We start from the raw sequence: 18,842 nt of genomic DNA, 5'->3' as shown, positions 1-18,842 counted from the left end.
CAAAGATGCAACCATCCTCAAGAGCTTCTTCTCTCCTGACAGAAACTATGCATTGATCATTCCCTTCAATCTCTCTGCTCTTGACAGAGAGAAGAGGAGAGAGAGAACTTAACGTCTACAAACTTGCTAGCCCAATGCAGAGCACTTTCAGATCTGTTTGACAAGCTTGCTACTTCACCTTGGCTGCCTCATGTCTTGACGTTTCTTAGTATCCCTCATGTCGGTGTCATGTGGCTTATTTTTCTACCACTCTACTGAAACATTTTTGGAGATTTTTGGTCATCTTTTTATACCATATCAAGTGGTCAATTCTCAGTCTCCAGTTTCATGGGGGACTCCTTTCCTCTTCAGAATAAATCTCATAATTTTTTTCACCTCCACAAGAAAAACTACAGTGCCTTGAAACTAATAGGTGCTCAATAAATATTGGTTAGCATTTTTTGTAAGTTATTAATCACATGAAGTTTTTACTATTTCTACTGAAAGGTATTTATTAGACTTACATCTCAATTTGCTCTCAATGAAACTAGATCAATTATAGATACATAGGATTTCTGGTTTAGGAAATATTCATCAATCTGCTTTGCTCTCTAAATATGTTTATTTAGGGAACTCTCTTAATGAGAGCTCATCGGGGATTTGTCTAAATAAATGTCATAATCATTTCTGGTCTTAAATGTGGCTATTTCAACTATGGTCACAAAACATATTAGATGGATTTGGATAGAAAAAAATGGAAAACCACTTATTCAGTTCCTAAAACACAGTATTTTTCTTATAATAGTTTCATACATATTGATAGTTTAAATTTTAAAAAAAGTATTTGTGAATAGTCTTTGCCTAACGAAGTTTAGCCTGATGACTCTCTCGTTACCCAGCAGCCGGAGCCCTATGTTCCCAGTGAGGGGAGAGATGCCCACGTTGAGAAAGAACCCACACAATTCTCAATAGAAGCACCTTATGCTGAGGACCTTGTCCTTTTCCTTCATGAGAAAAATGCATGCTCATGTTCATACACCCTGCCCTCCACCTCAAATACCACTGTGCTTTCATCAACTCAGTGTCTACCCAGTATTAGGGTCTCTGTTTCCTCCAAAGACCAGGACTCCCCCAGAATCCTTGCTCTCATATGGCCTAGGCTTTGGGCCCATCAGCCTCTCTATCCCTTTATCACAACTTCAATCTAAGTCCCTCTAATATTTTTCAGGCATTTCTTTCCTTCTCAAACACCTTTTGATATAAGTGGTTCTCTGGAAGGGCACTGACAGCCAGTGGGCTTCCTCTCGGCCTTGATGTGCTTTCAGGTTGCTTACCAAGTGTGTTCCCGGATTCCCAGTGCCTTACTGAGTGCCTAGCATATAGTTGCTGTTCAATAAATAGCTCTAGAAGGAATCAATGACTAAATGGATTAATGATTGACTGAATGATTGAACAGTAGTCTTACAAGATACTCAACAATAAAGAGTCCCATGGACAAGTGACTTGGGGACTATTCCTACCCATACCATCTTAGCACAATGCACACTGGCAAGTTGAAGGAGCAGAGCAGGCAATCCCAAATCAGTATGGCTCCATCAGGACACTATCGGGACCAATAAATAAGGAAGCTGCAGGATCTTGAACATAGTAAGGGCCAAACAAGCTAAAGTTTTCAGTATTGCTTTCAAAGGTAGGCCACACTGTCCTCCACACACACTGCTATGAGAACACGGAGGTAAATCATGTCTCTTCTCTCCTCAAAAATTGTTCTTGTCTCCCTAGAGCCCACAGGAGAAATTCCAAATCACCTGCAAGTTGGTTGCAAAGCCTCTGGTATCTGATCTGGCCCATGTGCTGAGGCAGGCCACGTGGAAGATCTTCTGTGCTGAGCACAAAAGCTCCAGGGTTCCCAGATTTGCCTTCAGGTCAACAGCTCACTCAGGGCCCAGAGGGCCGAACCAGCGGACAAAGCGGGTTCATACGTGGAAGGTCTGGGTCTGAAGGAATTAATCAGTTTTTTCACTCATGCAGATAAGTGCTATATATGCATAATACATATATCGAATAGCACATTATATAATATTATGTGGTATATCCATGTACATATAAACATACATGTGTATATGGTACGTGTGCTCGCATATATAATACATAATTTAAAAACAGGATCCATGATTAACATCCTTACTGTTCCATGATTATTTCCATTTCCAAGATTAGCCAGTCCTTTTGACATTAGCCAGAGTCCTAATAGATGCTATTTTAAAGGAAATTGAAAACAGGAAAATCTGGTTTTACCACACTATCATTTAATTTTTTCACAGACAAATGTTCTATTAATTTTAGTCTATGCAATGAACCAAACAATTCTAATATTCAGTTGGTTTGGAAAGCATTGAAGAAATGTACAGAAAAGTGCCAGAAATTTGATCAATTTCAAACAACAAGCTGAGCAATATAAGAAGACTGTGGGAGGACCGGGTGGGCCATAGTTCCTTTCTCTCTGAGAGATAGACCAGGCACAGGAGGGTCTTTTGTTTTAGGATTCAATTTATAAATCAAAATGTAAATATTTTTAATGTTTTCTGCTATAATCTCTGGTTATGACCAATGACAGCAAGAGTATCTCTATCAGGAGATAAGGAATGAGAGGGTAGAGGGAGGTAGTCTGGGAAAAAAAACATAGGAAAGGAAAGGAGACAGGGAGGAGGAAAAGAAGAGGGGGAGAGAGAGAAGCTTGCAGCAAGAAGAAACTGCATATTTTCAGTCTTGATAAAATGCAAGATAGCCACTGTCAGGAAATAGGGAATAGGATGATATGATCAAGACAAAGGATTTTAAACAATACGATGAAACTTTGTAGTTGAACGCAGCTCAGTATGATGCTAGCTTAAAAGAAAATGAGGGAGAAAGTAAATGTATTTTTATCGTTAAGATGTACTTCAATTCTTTCAATTAATGATTTGAATGACAGTTGTGGATGACTAATGAGCTGCAGATGTCCGGCTCCAAAATTGCAAGCAGGAAAAACACAGCTTATCGGTTCTTTTTGAGAAAAGGTAGGCATATATCTCCCCTTCTTTTCTCATAAACTCGCTGTCTTTGTGAAATATCTCTGGCTCCATCTTCAGAGAAGTAATGTGTGTGCATCTTTGAGAGAGAGACAGATCTGTGAAAGCCCAGACTAGTTTACCAAAGCAACTCAATGCCCAGCCTCCCTCCATGATGTGGACTAAATTCCCGGAGTGCCCAGACGGCAAGGAGCAGACTTTCTTTCCTAACTATAGTTTTCTTTGCTGAAATTATTCATGCAAGTTGATAATATATTTATTTCAGGGATAAACACACAAGCTATTTGGGAAGGAATTGTGTAGCGGGGGATATTGTAGGACCAAGGTCATGCCTCCAGAGTTTACTGGAGTGTTTTAAAGGGAAAAAAATAGCAAGGCAGGTATGGTGGGTAGATAGTCAGCTCAAAGTGCTAAAGACGTTTGGATGGCTATTAATCAGCTTTGCATGCCGGAGGCTGAACATTCAGCAGCCCACCCAGATTCAGAATTAGAAAGCTTCACTCTAACATTCTAACCAACATGTGGTTCAGAGCACGCAGCAGTGGCCACTGAAGGACCTGCTCAAACACAGATTAACAACTAGCAGCAGTGGGAGTGCCAAATGTTCCTCATATGAGACGATTTGGCTGACATCTTGACAGCCTGCTGCCTTCAGCCAGCCTTGCAAAATATCCACAGGAATCCACAGGAATCAGGAATTTTGAGAGAAAGGGTACGATGTAGTTCAAGGTCAAAGAATACAGGAGAATAGAAATCTAGGTTTTCTTTTCCCCTCCCGAGGCCCACTCGGAAACAGATTAAAACTGTTAACTTCACAATTATGAGCCTAGCATGGCTTTTAGTGGCGCCTCATATAACAGACCAGGGAACTTTTATAGGAGATCTTTAAAAAGCCATCCCATGGTGATTCACCAAACACTCACAGGCGATAATGAAAGTGCCTGAATGCCTTACTATTTCCAATAACAAAAATTTAAATCCAAGAGAGTCAATACTTACATTATTTATTCTTTTCAATAAAAACTAATTAAAGCTACTTAAGTTTTTAGTGATGGGCCTGGGAATGTAGTCATTCAAGTGCAGATTTAGCAGGCCATTAATTGAGTTCTCGATAAGGATCTGAATGAAGAATGAATCAATCGCTTCTGGATATGAGCTCATTTGGCCCCACTGTCTACAAACTGGCAGTGAAGGAAGCCTAAGATTTTGTCTTCTCTCTGTCTTCTTATCTTTCAGCCCCTGGGATACAAGAAAAAAAAACACAACATTCTTTCAAAGGCATTGCTGGGAGCTCTCAGAGATGGCACTTACATTAGGTTTGTTTTTAATTCCTCAGCTGGGTCATTATTTCTTGAGAATGTGAATGATGGCAAATGCCAATCAGAAATTAAAAAGAGAGGAGAATTAGTCACAAGATTTAGGTCACTTTTAGCTCCTTTTTTTCCTCTAATGCTGCCTACAACACACTCCAGTTCTATTTTAAAGATATCTTTGCATTCAGAAAAGGATATGGCACAGGGTTGCTGCTGGCTGCTGTGAAGGAAAATTCAAATTCTGGCAAACTGCTGCTTTCATCTGGGCCCTGAACAAAGAAGCTATTTTGAAATTCTGATTGCATCTTGGGGGAAATCAGACGTACCCCAAAATTTAGAACATAAATTTAGCTTATTGCCTCACATTCTGCATGGAACAGCTGATGTCCCCAGGGAAAAGGTAGAGTCCCTGTACCAACACAACGTTCTAGAATTCAGATGATATATAGATCAAAAGCAGTATCTCTCTGGTGAAGCTGTGCTTGCTGGTCCAGGAAATGTGCTCTCCAGCTCTCGCCAAATGAGCACCAGCAGTACTAACTATAGTGCGATGCTGGGAGTGGGGGCACCGATTGAATTTCACAGTAGTATACTTCAGCTCTGCTTACAGGATATTCCCCCAAGTAATCCAGCTTCTCCTAGAGGAAATATGCACTTAGATAAAGATCAAAATGATCTTTGCTTCCTAATTGTCCATTTTTACTCCTGCTCCTCAAACAAGTGCTGTGGAGGGCATGTCTTTTCCTTGAGAATGCCAGGTCTTCCTTGGCCCAGGAGAATGCCCTGCTCTTCTGAACACACTGGACTCCCTATGCCTCCCTTTCATTTGGAAGAAGCACGTGATGACTCGTGATATTTCTTACACTGCTTCACAACTGTTAGCAACATGCAATGCTCAGGACATCCCCACCCGCGCACTTAATTACATGTTCAACTTCTGTCTGCCCCACTGGATGGAAACAGAGAAGGAAAGGGACAGTGAACACCCAGTTTAGTGCATTATCCACAGAACCGAACACGTAGGAAAATAAAAAATGCTGTTTGAATTTATAAAGAAGTAAATCATGCAGCTAGTTTTTACCCCATGATTACATGTACAATGTAACATCCTTGAGGTTAGTAACTATCTGTAATAGCTTATATAATTTCATTTTATTTATCCAGACCAGTACAGTATTTTGTAATATCATGTGCCCAGAACATGATTTTGATTGGCTATTTAATTGAAATTATTTCTCCCATGTGGTGCTGTAATTTTTTTTCTAAAATGGTTGTTCCAATACAGTAGTCTTTAGTGTTATAAATTCCCTCTATTTGGAAGCAACCCTAATTGCCCATGGTATTTTCAGTGAGAAAATGTTGTAAAGGCACAAATTTAATCTCAGTGTCTGGGAAACAGTGAGCAAATCCAGTCAACAGCCCAGTGTTCACATCTCAACATGGTTTTGTTTTTCTTATTTGATGTAGGTCCTCATCTAATCATCACAACAAACGGAGAGAATACAAACAAGTGATTTTTTCAAGTTTGTTCTTGAAGATCTGAAAATGTCAAGGTTCTAGTTCAGTTTGCCTCAAATATAAGCAGATGCAATAAACTACATTCTTTTTTTAAAAAAAAAATATTGGCCCTGAGCTAACATCTGTTGCCAATTTTTTTTTTCTTGTTCTCCCCAAAATCCCCCAGTACATAGTTTTATTTTCTAGTTGTAGGTCCTTCTAGTTCTGTTATGTGGGACACTGCCTCAGCGTGGCTTGACGAGTGGTGCTAAGTCCATGCCCAGGATATGAACCGGCAAAGCCCTGGGCCACCAAAGCAGAGTGTGCAAACTTGACGACACAGCTATGGTGCCAGCGCCCTAAAATACATTCTTCAGTGCCTAATTGTTTGCAGCTCTTTTCTATCAGAGATAGAGACATGTTTTGATTATTTTGCCCACTTTTGAAGAACATAAAACATTGCATGCATGCAGTTGTAGTGACAAACAGCTCAAACGAAAACAAAGTGGACATTTGTGCTGCTATACACATTTAAATAGTTAAGTCCCACAGGGAAAAAATCCCTATGGTTCATTAATGTATATCCTACTAATTGAAGGTAATTTCCATAATTCTGATAGTATCTGGCTGACTGACTTTAGTGCAGTGTTTTTCAATCACAGCACTATTGACATTTGGGCCCGATAGTTCTTTGTTATCGTCTGTCATATTCATTGTGGGGCAGTTAGCAGCGTCTCTGGTCGATATCCACTAGATGCCAGTGGCACCTCCTCTGTAATCACAACTAAAAATGTCTCCAGACATTGCCAAGCGGCTCCTAGTGAGAGGGGCAAAATCACTCCAGTTGAACACTACTGCTTTAGTGCTGTCTTGTAGAAAGGATGCAAAACAAACTATGGCCATGAAAAAGCAGACAGCTGTGCTAAGTATCTTATAAGTGTTGCTACCATCATACTCTAACATCATCCTATTCCAACTAGTCAGCAAAGAAAGCCTTAGGACCACACCATGGCAGACATCTTCCAGAACAGCAATTGCACCTAAAAGAAACAAAGTTACATTTTTAACAGCCCATGATTAAGATTTTTTCCTAAGCTGTGCTGGAATGCTTAACAGCCATCACACAGTGACTATACGTGCTACATTCTGTTGTGTTCTTAAATCATTTTATTTAATACTCTCAAAAAGCTTGCAAAGAAAATAATGTCAGTCACTGATTATACATGGAAAAAAAGCTTGGAGATGCTAAGATTTGTCCTCGGTCACACAACTGGAGAGTGACAAGAGGGGCTTAGGGTTCTGTACTGTCTGGTTTCAAATTTCATTTTCAAATGTCATTTTTATCATATGATCTCTGTTAGTCTACAGTTGGGCAAACGGGATTAAATTTGTTGACACAGGTCCTGAAATTCAGTCAAGACGATGGTGGTGAAAGCCACGGTGTATGGCATGACAGAGGCAGGGACATCTTTCCCCAAAGGTAGCCTATTTCTCCTTCCATCTCTCCTCACCTCTGGTGGCCACCAGATCCAGGGACCCTTCTACAACACCCCCACCTGCCTGGAGCCTGTTTTCCTCTATGTGTGATCTCAGGAGAAATAGCCTTGGCCGGTAGAAAAGCACAGCCTGAAAGTTGACACCTCAACTGTACTGGGGAAGGCGAGGAGACCTCGGGCCCTTCATTCACCCTCTTCTCCCCAGGCTCACCACAGGGCTCCTCCCCTGAAGGACAGGAGGATGCTCTTGGCTCCAGAGACGCGCAGCCAGGTCAGCTGCCTGATGGAGGGAAGGATTTTCTCAGTCCTTTATACCAAGTAGTTAGTAACTCCTGATGCCTGGTTTCCCACCCTAACCTTCCAGAATTTGAGTTAATGGGGTATTCATACTTTAATTTAGTGCAGTATCATCTGAATTCTAGAATGTTGTGCTGGTACAGGGACTCTACCTTTTCCCTGAGGATATTAGCTGTACATGCAGAATATTAGGCAATAAGCAAAATTTACTTTCTAAACGTTGGGGTATGTCTCCTGTTGACGGCATCTGCAGAGACACAGGGACTGCTAAGAAGCCCTCTCTCCAGCACCCCCAATTGCTCTGTCACCTCAACCCTGATCACTGCTTTGAGTTTCCCTCTTTATTAGCATTTTTTTCTCCTTTTCCCATAACTTGGATCCATTAGCTAGAGATCAAAGCACGAGATTTTCTGTTAGGACCAGATGAGAGGACTTGCCACCGTCCCCTACGGAGGCACTGGTTTACTGAGCACCAGAGCATCAGGGCCAGGCAGGCTTTTCAGCCTTGAGGAAAGCTCCCCGGAACCCAGTTCCTCCCCTGAAAGTGAGGACGCTGGGCTCCATCAACCAGAGTCCTTTCAAGTTCTCAAATTATGTCTGCAGCCCATCAGGCTCTGCTCATTGTGCTAATTAGAGTAAGCAGCCCAACACAATCTGTCTGGCTAATGATGTTATGTGAGATGGACAGAGAAATCAGGTCATGAAATAAGCTTATTAATGATCATTAGCATATGTGCCTGCAGCTGTGTACCTGTTTTAGCTGAAGGCAGACCAGCCTGTGCTTCTCTCTCCATTACCTGAGCGTTGAGGGCTGAACAGAACTCCATTAGCACTGAGTCCACACAGGCAATTTAGATTGCATAATGTGTTTAGTTCTGTCATTGCCCTTCAATCTGAATATCTTTTGCAAATCTTTCTCCTCGTTCTATGGCTATTCTTGAAAGAGCGCAAGCCCTGGCTACTCAGAGTGGGCCCTGAACCAGCAACATGGGCATTGCCCTAGAGCTTGTTAGAAATGCCGACTCTCAGCCCCACCCCAGAAGCAATGCATCAGAGTCTGCATGCATTTTAGCAACATCCCCTATCAATTCACACAAACATCAGAGTTTGGTTCAGGCCATTGTGGTAGGGGGGCTGCTGTCCCTCTATGAGATTTTGGTGGCCTTAATACAATTTAACTCCCAATGGAAACAGTTCTTACAGAGAAATTGCAATCCTCAAAAATTCACATGATGAAGTCCTAACCCCCAGTACCTAGGAGTGCAAACTTATCTGGAAAGGGGGTTGGTCATTACAGGTGTAATTAGTTAAGATGAGGCCATCCTACAGTAGAGTGGGCCCCTAATCCAATATGACAGGTGTACTTATAAAAAGGGAAAATTAGGAGGCAGTCATGAACACAAGGAGATCACCACTTGAAGATGAAGGCTGAGATCAAGGCGATGTTTCCACAAGTCCAGGAACACCAAGGATTGCCAGCAAACCCCCAGAAGCTAGAGGAGAGGCCTGGCACAGATCCTCAGTGCCCTGAAAAGGAACCAACCTTCCTGACACCTTGATCTTAGACTTCCAGCTTCCAGAACTGAGAGCAAAAGTTTCTGCTGTTTAAGCCCGTCAGTCTGTGGTCCTTTGTTAACAGCAGTCCTAGCAGACTCATACAACAGTGCAGGGCATTGAGCGAGACACAGCTTCTCTAGGCCAGGATTTCCTCTCTTAAAAATAGGGGCCAGGGGTTTCTTTTCCCAAGTTGCTGTGGGCTTAGAGGAAGCATCTATAAAGAACCAGCCAGGTGCCTGCACACAGGAGAACCCCAGGTGTGGTATCGGTAATTCTTTTGCGAGCTGAACTTCTCTGGGGCAAAATCAGAACAGATGACCATGGCCTCCTGTTTGAGAACAGCAGTCTGGGGAGTAGTTCCTAAGAAATCAGCTGTTCACCAAGACGTTTTCAGGCTAAAATCAATGAGGATGTTAATATGTATTCATAATATAGAGAGTTAATATTGACAAATGGAAATGGCACACAATAGGATATATTGGAGTATATAAGGAAGCCATTTGGTGTAAACCTAATTCGGCCTGACTGTTTTTCCAAAAGGGCCTGACTGTGGCTGTTGAGCACGCATTGCATATCTGCTTTAAAACATTTCCTATGGCAAGAACAAATGCCCTTAAGATAAAGGTGCAACTTCCCCCCACATTGGCATTTCCTTAGGGATAAGCATCTTTCCTTAGGCTAGGAACTGATTGCTGTGCTCACCTTTGACCACCCAGCTTACCTGTGACCACCCAGCTCAAGACAACAGACCTGCCACCCTGCTGTGTTCACCGAGACAGCAGACCTACCTGCTGTGTCCATCAATCACCGTGCCGACAGAGCAGTCTTGCAACTGTTGTAAAAGGGACATTTCAACCATATGTGAAACATCCCATTTGGGGGTATATAACCACTTTGTGCACCCCACTTCTTCCGTGCCCTTTCTTCCTTTGGGAAGAAAGGACCCGGGCCATGGTCCTCAGATTTTAGCCCAGAATAAACTCACCCAAATTTTCATTTATGGATTGGTTATGGATTATTTTCATCGGCAATATTAAAACAAAATCACTGTCCAGGCGAATGAGACTGTCTTCACACTCCCCAACCTGCAAGTCACTCCAGGGGCCTCGCAACAGCATCAAATAAAATGGCCGACGTGTTCACCTGTGTGTAGATTCTTTTGCTCCTGATTCCTCCAGAAACTGTTTAGAATACTGGGACTTTCCTTCTCTCCACTCTTAACCACCACCACATGACTGCACAACTCTTTCCACACCCTGCATTCCCAGGATGCAGGACTTCCATTGCTAAAACTGGGAGAATCTCAGGCAAAATGGGATAAATTGTTCACTGTTAAGGGTGAATTTTATTTTCCCTCCAAATTCACGTGCTGAAGTCCTAACCCCCAGTATCCATGAATGTGAACTTAATTGAAGGTAGAGTTGTTGCAGGTGTAATTAGTTAACATGAGGTCATCCTAGAGCAGGGTGGACCCCCAACCTGACATGAGAGGTGTCCAAATATAAAGGGGACATTTGAGACTGTCATGCATACAGGGAGAATGCCATGTGAAGATGGGTGTTATACTGCCAAAGGCCAAGGAATTACTAGAAGCAAGGAGAGAGGCCTGGAACAGATCCTTCCCTCACAGCCTCAGAAGGAACCAACCCTGCCGACACCCTGATCTTAAACTTCTAGCCTCCAGACTGTGAGACACTACATTTCTGTTGCTTAAGCTGCCCAGTTTGCGGCACTTTATTACAGCAGCCCCCGTAACCCAGTGTAGTCACCCTAATTGATATCGACTCAAGAAGTCTGAGATAGTCCAAACTTATAAATATTTTCTCAGAAGTGCTGCGCTCCATAATATCAAAGAGACAATAAGAAAAGAAACAAAAACTCACATTAAGAAGAAAGCTTCCTTTCTGCTCTTCATTCCGAGTCCTCTGTGGTCAGATGGGCTCCTTCTGAGATCCTTCGTTGCCATCTCCTCTCAGTGCCTTGGCCTTCTTAGAGGTCGGATAGGAGCTGTACTTGTCTTTTCTCCATTATCCGAATTCTCATAAAGCCCTTCACTACTTCAGCAGGATGGAGTCAGGGGTGAATGATATCTGCAATAACAATAAAATATGAAGATATATTTCACAGCCCAGGACAAGTTGGCAGAACCAGATTGTATTAAAATAGGCAGCTCTGTATGTTAAGAAACTGTAATTTTACACCTCCAGCAGAGGTGCATTTTTTGCTGGTTACTCTTTCACAGTGACTCAGACCCTAATTTATTATTTATGTGGTTTGAAAGGTGCCATTTGTTTGTCATTTTAAAGAAAGCATTGTTACATACCAGTATTGTGCTGGAAACTTTAAATATATGAAAACAATTAATCCTTAAAATAAATATACAATTTTTATGCCCATTTAAGACATAAGAGATTGAAGATCAATAAAGATAAGTGAACTACCTAGAGTCCCAGGGCAAGTGTAGAAACTTTTTGTTCCATGTTTTCTTTATATGAATTGTTCGAGTAAGAACTGTCTTACTTACTTTTGTACACTCAGTCCTAGCACCATTCTTTGCTCACGGAAGGCACCCAGTAAAATAGTGGTCAAGTCCATGGAACTCAATGGATAACATCCAAAGGACTAAGTGTTGCCTCCCCCATCCCTTCCAAGCACTAGGGATGATAAATTCTCATTCAAAGAATGGAACAGAAGGCAGCCCAGCTGTGGTGCACCTGCCGCGTGGACTGTAGGCAGATGTGACAGTTCTGGGCCACCAGCAGCTGTAACAGGCTCAAGGGCTTTGGCTTTGGGTAGTTTTAACAAGTGACCATGAATGCCTAGACAGTGATGGGGGGTTTTCAGCATCAGAAGCAGCCAGGTCCCACAATGCAGGGGTCTGACTCCTCCACTGAGGGACCCTCTCTCTCTCCCGAGACACTGTGGAGGGAGGGAAGAGGGGACAAGGGTTAAGGGCATAGACTTTGGAATTCCAGACCCAGCTTCAAACCTGGCTCTGTACCTCGGTTTCCTAGTGCGTGAAATGAGGTTACAGTGGTATCTGCGTCTCAAAGTGCTTCTGAGGATTAAATTGTGTGCCTTGCAAGGACCCTGGTCCACCATAAGCACTCAGGCAGTTAGTAGCACCCCCTTCTCCTCTCCTACCAGGGAGGGACTTATTGGACCCAACCCCTGAGAAACGACCCCTCTGCACTCTTCCCTGTATGCCCTGAACACACCCTGCATCTGAAGGCTTAGATCCCACTGGCTCTTCCCTTTGGAAAAAGAATTTAAAACTTTCTTTACTTAGAAATCCAACCTTGATTTACTCGAATATATGAGTGATCATTTTTGCAGAGATCTTGAAGATCCAGACTGCCTAAATACCACAACACCCCAGCCTGTTGGGCTCCGTTGCCACTCCAGACTGGCCGCATCAGGCCAGCCGGTGCCACAGGCTGCATTTCAGTGGCTGTGCTTTCCGCCTGCCCCTTCCAATGACATTAAGACGTGTTCCATTACTGAAATGTACAGAGAAGAAATGACTCATCGCTGTGCTTATGATGTCAGTTCCACAAGCTAGAGTTCCACTTCCTACAAGCGTTCTTTGCTGTGTTTGTTGACATTAGGAAACCCATTCCTCTCTTTCCCTAATAGTTCACAAACCAAAGCAAGTGAGAGGAACAGTCCACGTGGGCCTTGCAGGAGCCTTGTGTAGAGCGGCCAGCAGCGCAATCTTATCCCTAGGTCTGATTTTCAAGGAACAATAGGCAATTGGTTTCTTAGACAGCCAATGTAATTTGTAGCATTGTTCTTGGGAACAGATTTAGATCCAAACAAAAATATAGGTAACCTTCTGAATAACTGTTGGAAGAAAATGGTGTGTTCTCTCAGGTTCCTAAACCTTTGGGCATCCAGACACCAGTGTGCCTTGAAAGTGTATCAAGTATTGACTTCTCACAGTATAACTCAACAATTTTTTTTAAATCCTTCTCTCTAAAAGAGAATTTCAATGTCAGGGTAGGATTTTTCTACTTATGCTTTGTAGTTACATTTTTTATGGAACCTGTTTCCCTAGCTTAGGAACATGAACTGTCGAGGCATAAAGATTCTTCTTAAGTAAAATGACAAAAGAGAGCATGCATCAAAATCGCCTTGACCGTTTGCGGTCTTTCATCATGGCACGTTCAGAAAACATTTTTCTTCATAGCATATATTTAAGCTTGTCAGAGGAGGGATTCTAGTAATACTAGGTATTATTGGGTTTTGCAAGAAGACAATAACTTCAGTGAAGCCAAAATTTATATCCTTTGGCTCAGCTCTAACTTATCTGCAAAGAGTCCTTATGTAAAAGAACAATGGCCCATAAAACCAGATGTGTCTTAGAACAGATCAGTTAGAACAGGCTGCCTATCTCCACATCTGTTCTCTGTGCCATATTTAGGGTTACCTGCCCCCTTGTAAGGAGGTGCTGAACCCCAAGCTCTGGGTCCTCTCCTCTGCACCATAATCTTTATTCTGTCTCAGAAAGCCTTCTCCATAGACAAACATAGTGCCCTCATCCCCGTGTCTACTTACATTGTAGCAGTCCCTTAACGTAACAAAGTGAGAATTTCTCTCTTCTTTTTATTGATGTCTTTTCTAGTCCTTAAGCAGGTATAAAGCACTCCCCACATGCCTGATTCATTGTCACAAAGCCAACCTTTTCTTCCTTTTTCCTCATCCTAATTCTCAGCATATCATATGCTGTCTGACAGTTGATTGTCCTTGTTCAAAGTTTTCTACCTACGTTTCATCCTAAAATTCAAGCTCTTACAAAAGTAATATATGACACTACCTAAAAGATATGTTCCCATTGGCTAAGCCTGCCAGGTTACTGTAAGGCAGTAAGGCTTCACGGTAGACTCAGCACATGGAGACTTTGTGCTATATTAGCGCAGTGTGAGCACTTAGATGGGAGCTACTAATGCAGGGTGAGCACTTCTATGGGATTTACTAATGCAGTAGGAGCACTCACTTGGGAGCTACTAATGCAGTGGGAGCACTCACATGGGAACTACTAATGCAGTGGAGCACTTACAAGGAGCTACAAATGCAGTGGGAGCACTCGCGTGAGAGCTATGAATGCAGTGGGAGCATTTACATGGGACCTTAATTTGGGCTCAACCCCAAAACCATTACATGCCCAGTGGAGGTGTTTGGACAAGTATTTAACCTAACTCCCAGTTGACTAAGCTTTGGAATCCATGAAATGATATATGTGAAATGTGTAGAAGTATTTTTTACATATCATACAAATCTAAAATATATTTTTCATGTATCATGCAAATATAAAGTTACTTACAGTGCATGTACCTAAGGGCCATTTATGTGTGTGTAGTTCTAACTATGTATACAGATAAACCATTCCATGATATTTTGGAAGTTATTAATCCATGACATACAGGTTATTGCTACAAATGAATCGAAATCTATTCAACACCTAACACAAATGTTACATTTAGTCAGGTTTCTAAATTTAACTTTAGAGTAATATTCATGTGAAATTCCCCACTACCTTTGAAACTCATTGGTAGTCACAATATGGCATCCAAAAGAGATGAGCTAAAGCCTACAATTTTATAAGTTCTAGCTTCTTGTGAGGGAAAATTCTGAGAACTGTAATGTGCATTCTCTGAGCTAATTTCCAAACCAAGTCATATAGTTAAGACGTAAACTTATATTTCTACACAATTGTTTGTGAGTCTAGAGATGTATACCAATTATTAATGCTTTGAAATTAATAGCTTGGAAGATAGAAACATCAACCAAGTGCCTGTCTTCATTTGGATCTAGATGGCTGCCTCTGGATATGCGACATTTAAAATTAGCTTTCCCTCCCCTCTTAAAAACAATGTAGTGAAGGAGATACAAGTCAAATCAGAAATTGGATATTTAACAATCACTTTTTTCTTTACATTGTCTGCTTGTGAAAATGTATATACAAAATCTGCGAAACTGTAAACTTAGGCAAAACTTTCAATGGGAAGGCATAAAACATCTGTAAACGTGACATTCAAGAATCCAAATATCCAGGCTTTGGGTACAGCCTGTCCTGAGTAAAATGCTTCCCTCATTCTCTAGGCAACCACTCACAAGTGTCTGTGGCACCATCAGGTAAATGTCATAATTTCTCTTTAGACCTGACAACTGATGGTGGTAAAAAACAATGACACACTATTTTAGTTTCAGGGTCTAATCAGTGTATGACCTCCTGATTAAGAGCAAACATCCCCCAGTGAGTCACATGTAGGTCCTAGTTCTGTCTCTGCCACTTGGTACACTTTGGAACTTGGACAAGTTTCTTAATTTTTGAGTCACAGTTTCCTCATCAGTGAAATAGAGGTAATATGAAATACCAATACCTGGTCACCAAGTTGTTGCAAGAATTAAACAAGATATTGCATGTAAAATGCCTAGAAAGTTTTGAAAAGTCTCCGTACACAGTAGCCATGACTATAATTATCTGTGTCCCATGGATCCCCTATCAATGGATGTCACAAGTCCCAGAGCCATGCCTGTAATAGCAAAGGTTTGGTTACTTCCTCATCTGGCCTTTCTCCCCTTTTCATACGGAAGGTTGCACAGCCCCTGGAGAATAGCTACTTAGCTCCTTCCTGAAGGGTCTCTCAGCCAATGTGATCCCCAATTATCCCAGACTGGAAACAACTTTTCCACTCTTCGCAGTGTCTGCTTCCCTGAGTAGCATGGACATTTTCCCTGAGAATAAAAGTTTAATTTTTGACATATTATTTCTTGAAAAACAAAAGCTTCTCCCAAGTAGCCAATCAGAGCAGAGTAGCAGCCCACTACACGGCTTCTGTTGCCCACTGGGAAATAGAACTGTGGACTGGGCCCTCATAAGCCACTTGGGGACCTCGGGCATTGTCTCTGTCTCTGGACCTCACCTAACACACAGCAAACATCTTGAAGTGTTCCCCCATCCCACATTAATTATAATTGATATAGAGTTCTATGAGTTGAGTTACAGTTAACTGGCTGTGTCACAGCTATATTTTATAGGCAGTTAAGCATTCTTCAATTTTTTAAAATTATTTATTGAAGTCATATCGTGTTACAACATTGTGTCAATTTCATGTGTACATTACTGTATTTCAGTTTCTCTGTTGACTACATCATGTTCACCACCAATAGACTAGTTTTTATCCGCCACCATGCATATGTGCCCCTTTACCCTTTTTTCGCTTCCTCACCCTCTTCCCCTCTGGTAACCACCAATCTGTTCTTATCTCTGTCTTTGTCTGTTTATCTTCCACATATGAGTGAAATCATAGAGTCTAATTTATTTTGCTTAGCATAATGTCCTCAAGGTCCATCCACGTTGTCACAAATGGCACAATTTTGTCTTTTTTATGGCTCAGTGGTATTCCATTGTATATATATACCACATCATCTTTATCCATTCATCCATTGATGGGAAGTTGGATTGCTTCCACTTCTTGGTTATTGTGAATAAAGCATTCACTAATTTTGATTTTGGAATCTCTTTTCATGCTTTTGAGCCATTTTCCCAAAGTACTTTTCACACACACATTTTTCCACAGTAACATTTTCTTAGGACTTTGAAAAGACCACATGTATGTTGTGCCTTTGACTAGAGCTAAACAAAGAGCCATCTGCAATGCAATAAACAACTTGTGCCAGAAAGTAAATCAATATACTGCTTCCTTCGTTGAGAAAGTTTTGCCTGTTAAAAAATAAAAAAATAAAAAGTCAGATGAATTAAACAGTATCTTTAGTGAAATGACTGTATTATATTCTGGCAGAAGTTCCTTATGGCATTGCACACTGGTAACAAACAGATCCTGCAGGCAACCAGTCCCCAGAACAATGCCTTAGACAGGACAGCTTTTCTCACTAAATCAACTCTGAAATGCTCCTTGGTCACATCCAGATATAGTGCTATCGTGGCCGATTTTATGCCTCACCCTGAATATACATAAGCACATTTACTCTAAAGCCCTAATCAATATTTCTCAAAATTGTGTGGACCTAAGAAGCATTCGGGGAGCTTGTTGTGAATATAGATTCCAGGGCTCTATTCCTGTTAATTTAGTGGGGTTGTTCTAGGGCTCCGGTATTTGCATTTTTAAAAAGTACACCCAGTAATTCTAATACTGTGATCCATGAGAAACACTCCCCTTCAGGCTACGCTATCAAAGGTGCCTCTGATGCTTCATAAATGATGACCCCCCTGGTCACCCGCAGAAGATCCTAGAGAAATGTTGAGGAATAGCAAAGACACAGACAGACCTTGAGGTCACCAAGAGATTGGACCAATATCAGCAACCACCATCCATCTTCTAGAAGAATTCTTATTCAATGAAAAACTAAACTACATATTGTCGTATTTTTCTGCCATTTACAGCCAATCTTAAAATATAATTTTAAAACATTTTCTCCTCGGAATCATCCCTGATTTCTCTCTCTCTCTCCACATGCTGACTTCTCACTAGAATGTTTTCCATTTTTGCTAAACATTTTGTCACCTCGTATCATTTTCCTTGTGCTGCTCTGTTCTCTGGATGGCAATTTTTCCTTCCCAATAACATTTTAAGTGATTTTGGAAGCGTCTACATAGTACCAGCAATATTGTAAGCCCTATCTTGTATCATAAAGGCTGGACTGGTGATTCAATTCAAAATGCCCGCCTCTCTCAGCTTACCATGTGCCACTCTCCCTGTAGCCCTGAACACTCAACCACAGGCGTTTTAGAATTCCTTGAATCCACCTTGCTGTCGCAGGGCTGTTACACATGCAGTGTCCCTTCCCCTAGCACACTCTTCCTCATGTGCTTTCCCTTCCCAATCCCCACTCATCCTTCAGGTTTTACTGTGACTTTATCCTACTCTCAGATTAGGTACCCCTTTCACATATTCCCACAGGACATTGAATTTTCTTGATCTTACTTATCATACAACTAATTACTGGTTAGTCATCTGTCACACCCACCAACCGACACAGCTCTACCTACGAATGCGGGGAAAAATTGGATTATGTCTATGTTGCTGACTGAATCCCTAGCCCCTAGTCCAGTGACTGACACATGGTCAGAAATCATCAATGCTGAATGGAGAAAAGGATAAACGAACAAACGGTTCAAGTTCACAACCTCTGGCTGTGACTTTGAAAATGGTACTCTGTTTCCTACCATCCTTTGGAGTTGTCCCACTCTTCAGAGATGATATCCCTGAGACCCAAACAGCACATTGGATCAGGTATATCTTTCTGAAAACATTTCCTGAGCCATACGGAGCCCCAACTGCAACAGCATCATAGAAGGAAACCATCTTTGAGGCAACAGAACTCAAGAGGCACGATCAAGCTCACAATTAATGGTTCTGAGCAATGTTTGAAGGTACCCAGAAGAACACTGATGAAACCTTTGTGTTCATTTTCCTATCACATTTAGGAAATAACCCTTTTGACAGTTAAACAGATTATTCATTAACCCCATCACTCTCACACTGATTCTTTATTATAAATATCTGCAGGAAAATATCCTCAATTTTAAACCAAAATCCTATGAAATGAATGGAGGAGTTGAGGAAGACAGTCAAATCAGGTGAAGACCTAGGACAACGTGGACCACC

The 18,842-nt window shown here is 41.6% G+C and overlaps 2 long non-coding RNA genes across 3 annotated transcripts in view; one reads left to right on the top strand and one right to left on the bottom strand.

The window, feature by feature from the left end:
• The window catches only part of LOC138923723 (uncharacterized), a 124,343-nt gene that overhangs the window by 99,297 nt on the left and 6,204 nt on the right, over positions 1 to 18,842 (bottom strand). Inside the window, exons 2-3 of one of the 2 annotated variants that reach the window (XR_011437765.1) lie at positions 11,094 to 11,300; positions 4,050 to 4,289 (exon numbers count right to left, since the gene is read on the bottom strand). This is a non-coding gene — a long non-coding RNA (uncharacterized lncRNA). Of the gene's footprint in view, positions 1 to 4,049; positions 4,290 to 11,093; positions 11,301 to 18,842 lie in introns of those variants that run through there. The other variant, XR_011437766.1, reaches the window with a different exon arrangement.
• LOC138923948 (uncharacterized) lies at positions 1,762 to 5,983 on the top strand. The gene is made up of 4 exons (XR_011438327.1): positions 1,762 to 1,968; positions 2,954 to 3,038; positions 4,287 to 4,366; positions 5,831 to 5,983. It is a non-coding gene; the product is annotated as an uncharacterized lncRNA (long non-coding RNA).

This window comes from Equus caballus, chromosome 4, assembly GCF_041296265.1.
Source record: "Equus caballus isolate H_3958 breed thoroughbred chromosome 4, TB-T2T, whole genome shotgun sequence".
Classification (NCBI taxonomy): domain Eukaryota; kingdom Metazoa; phylum Chordata; class Mammalia; order Perissodactyla; family Equidae; genus Equus; species Equus caballus.
Note: the sequence above shows the minus strand (reverse complement) of the source record. Positions and strands in the feature narration are given on the sequence as shown.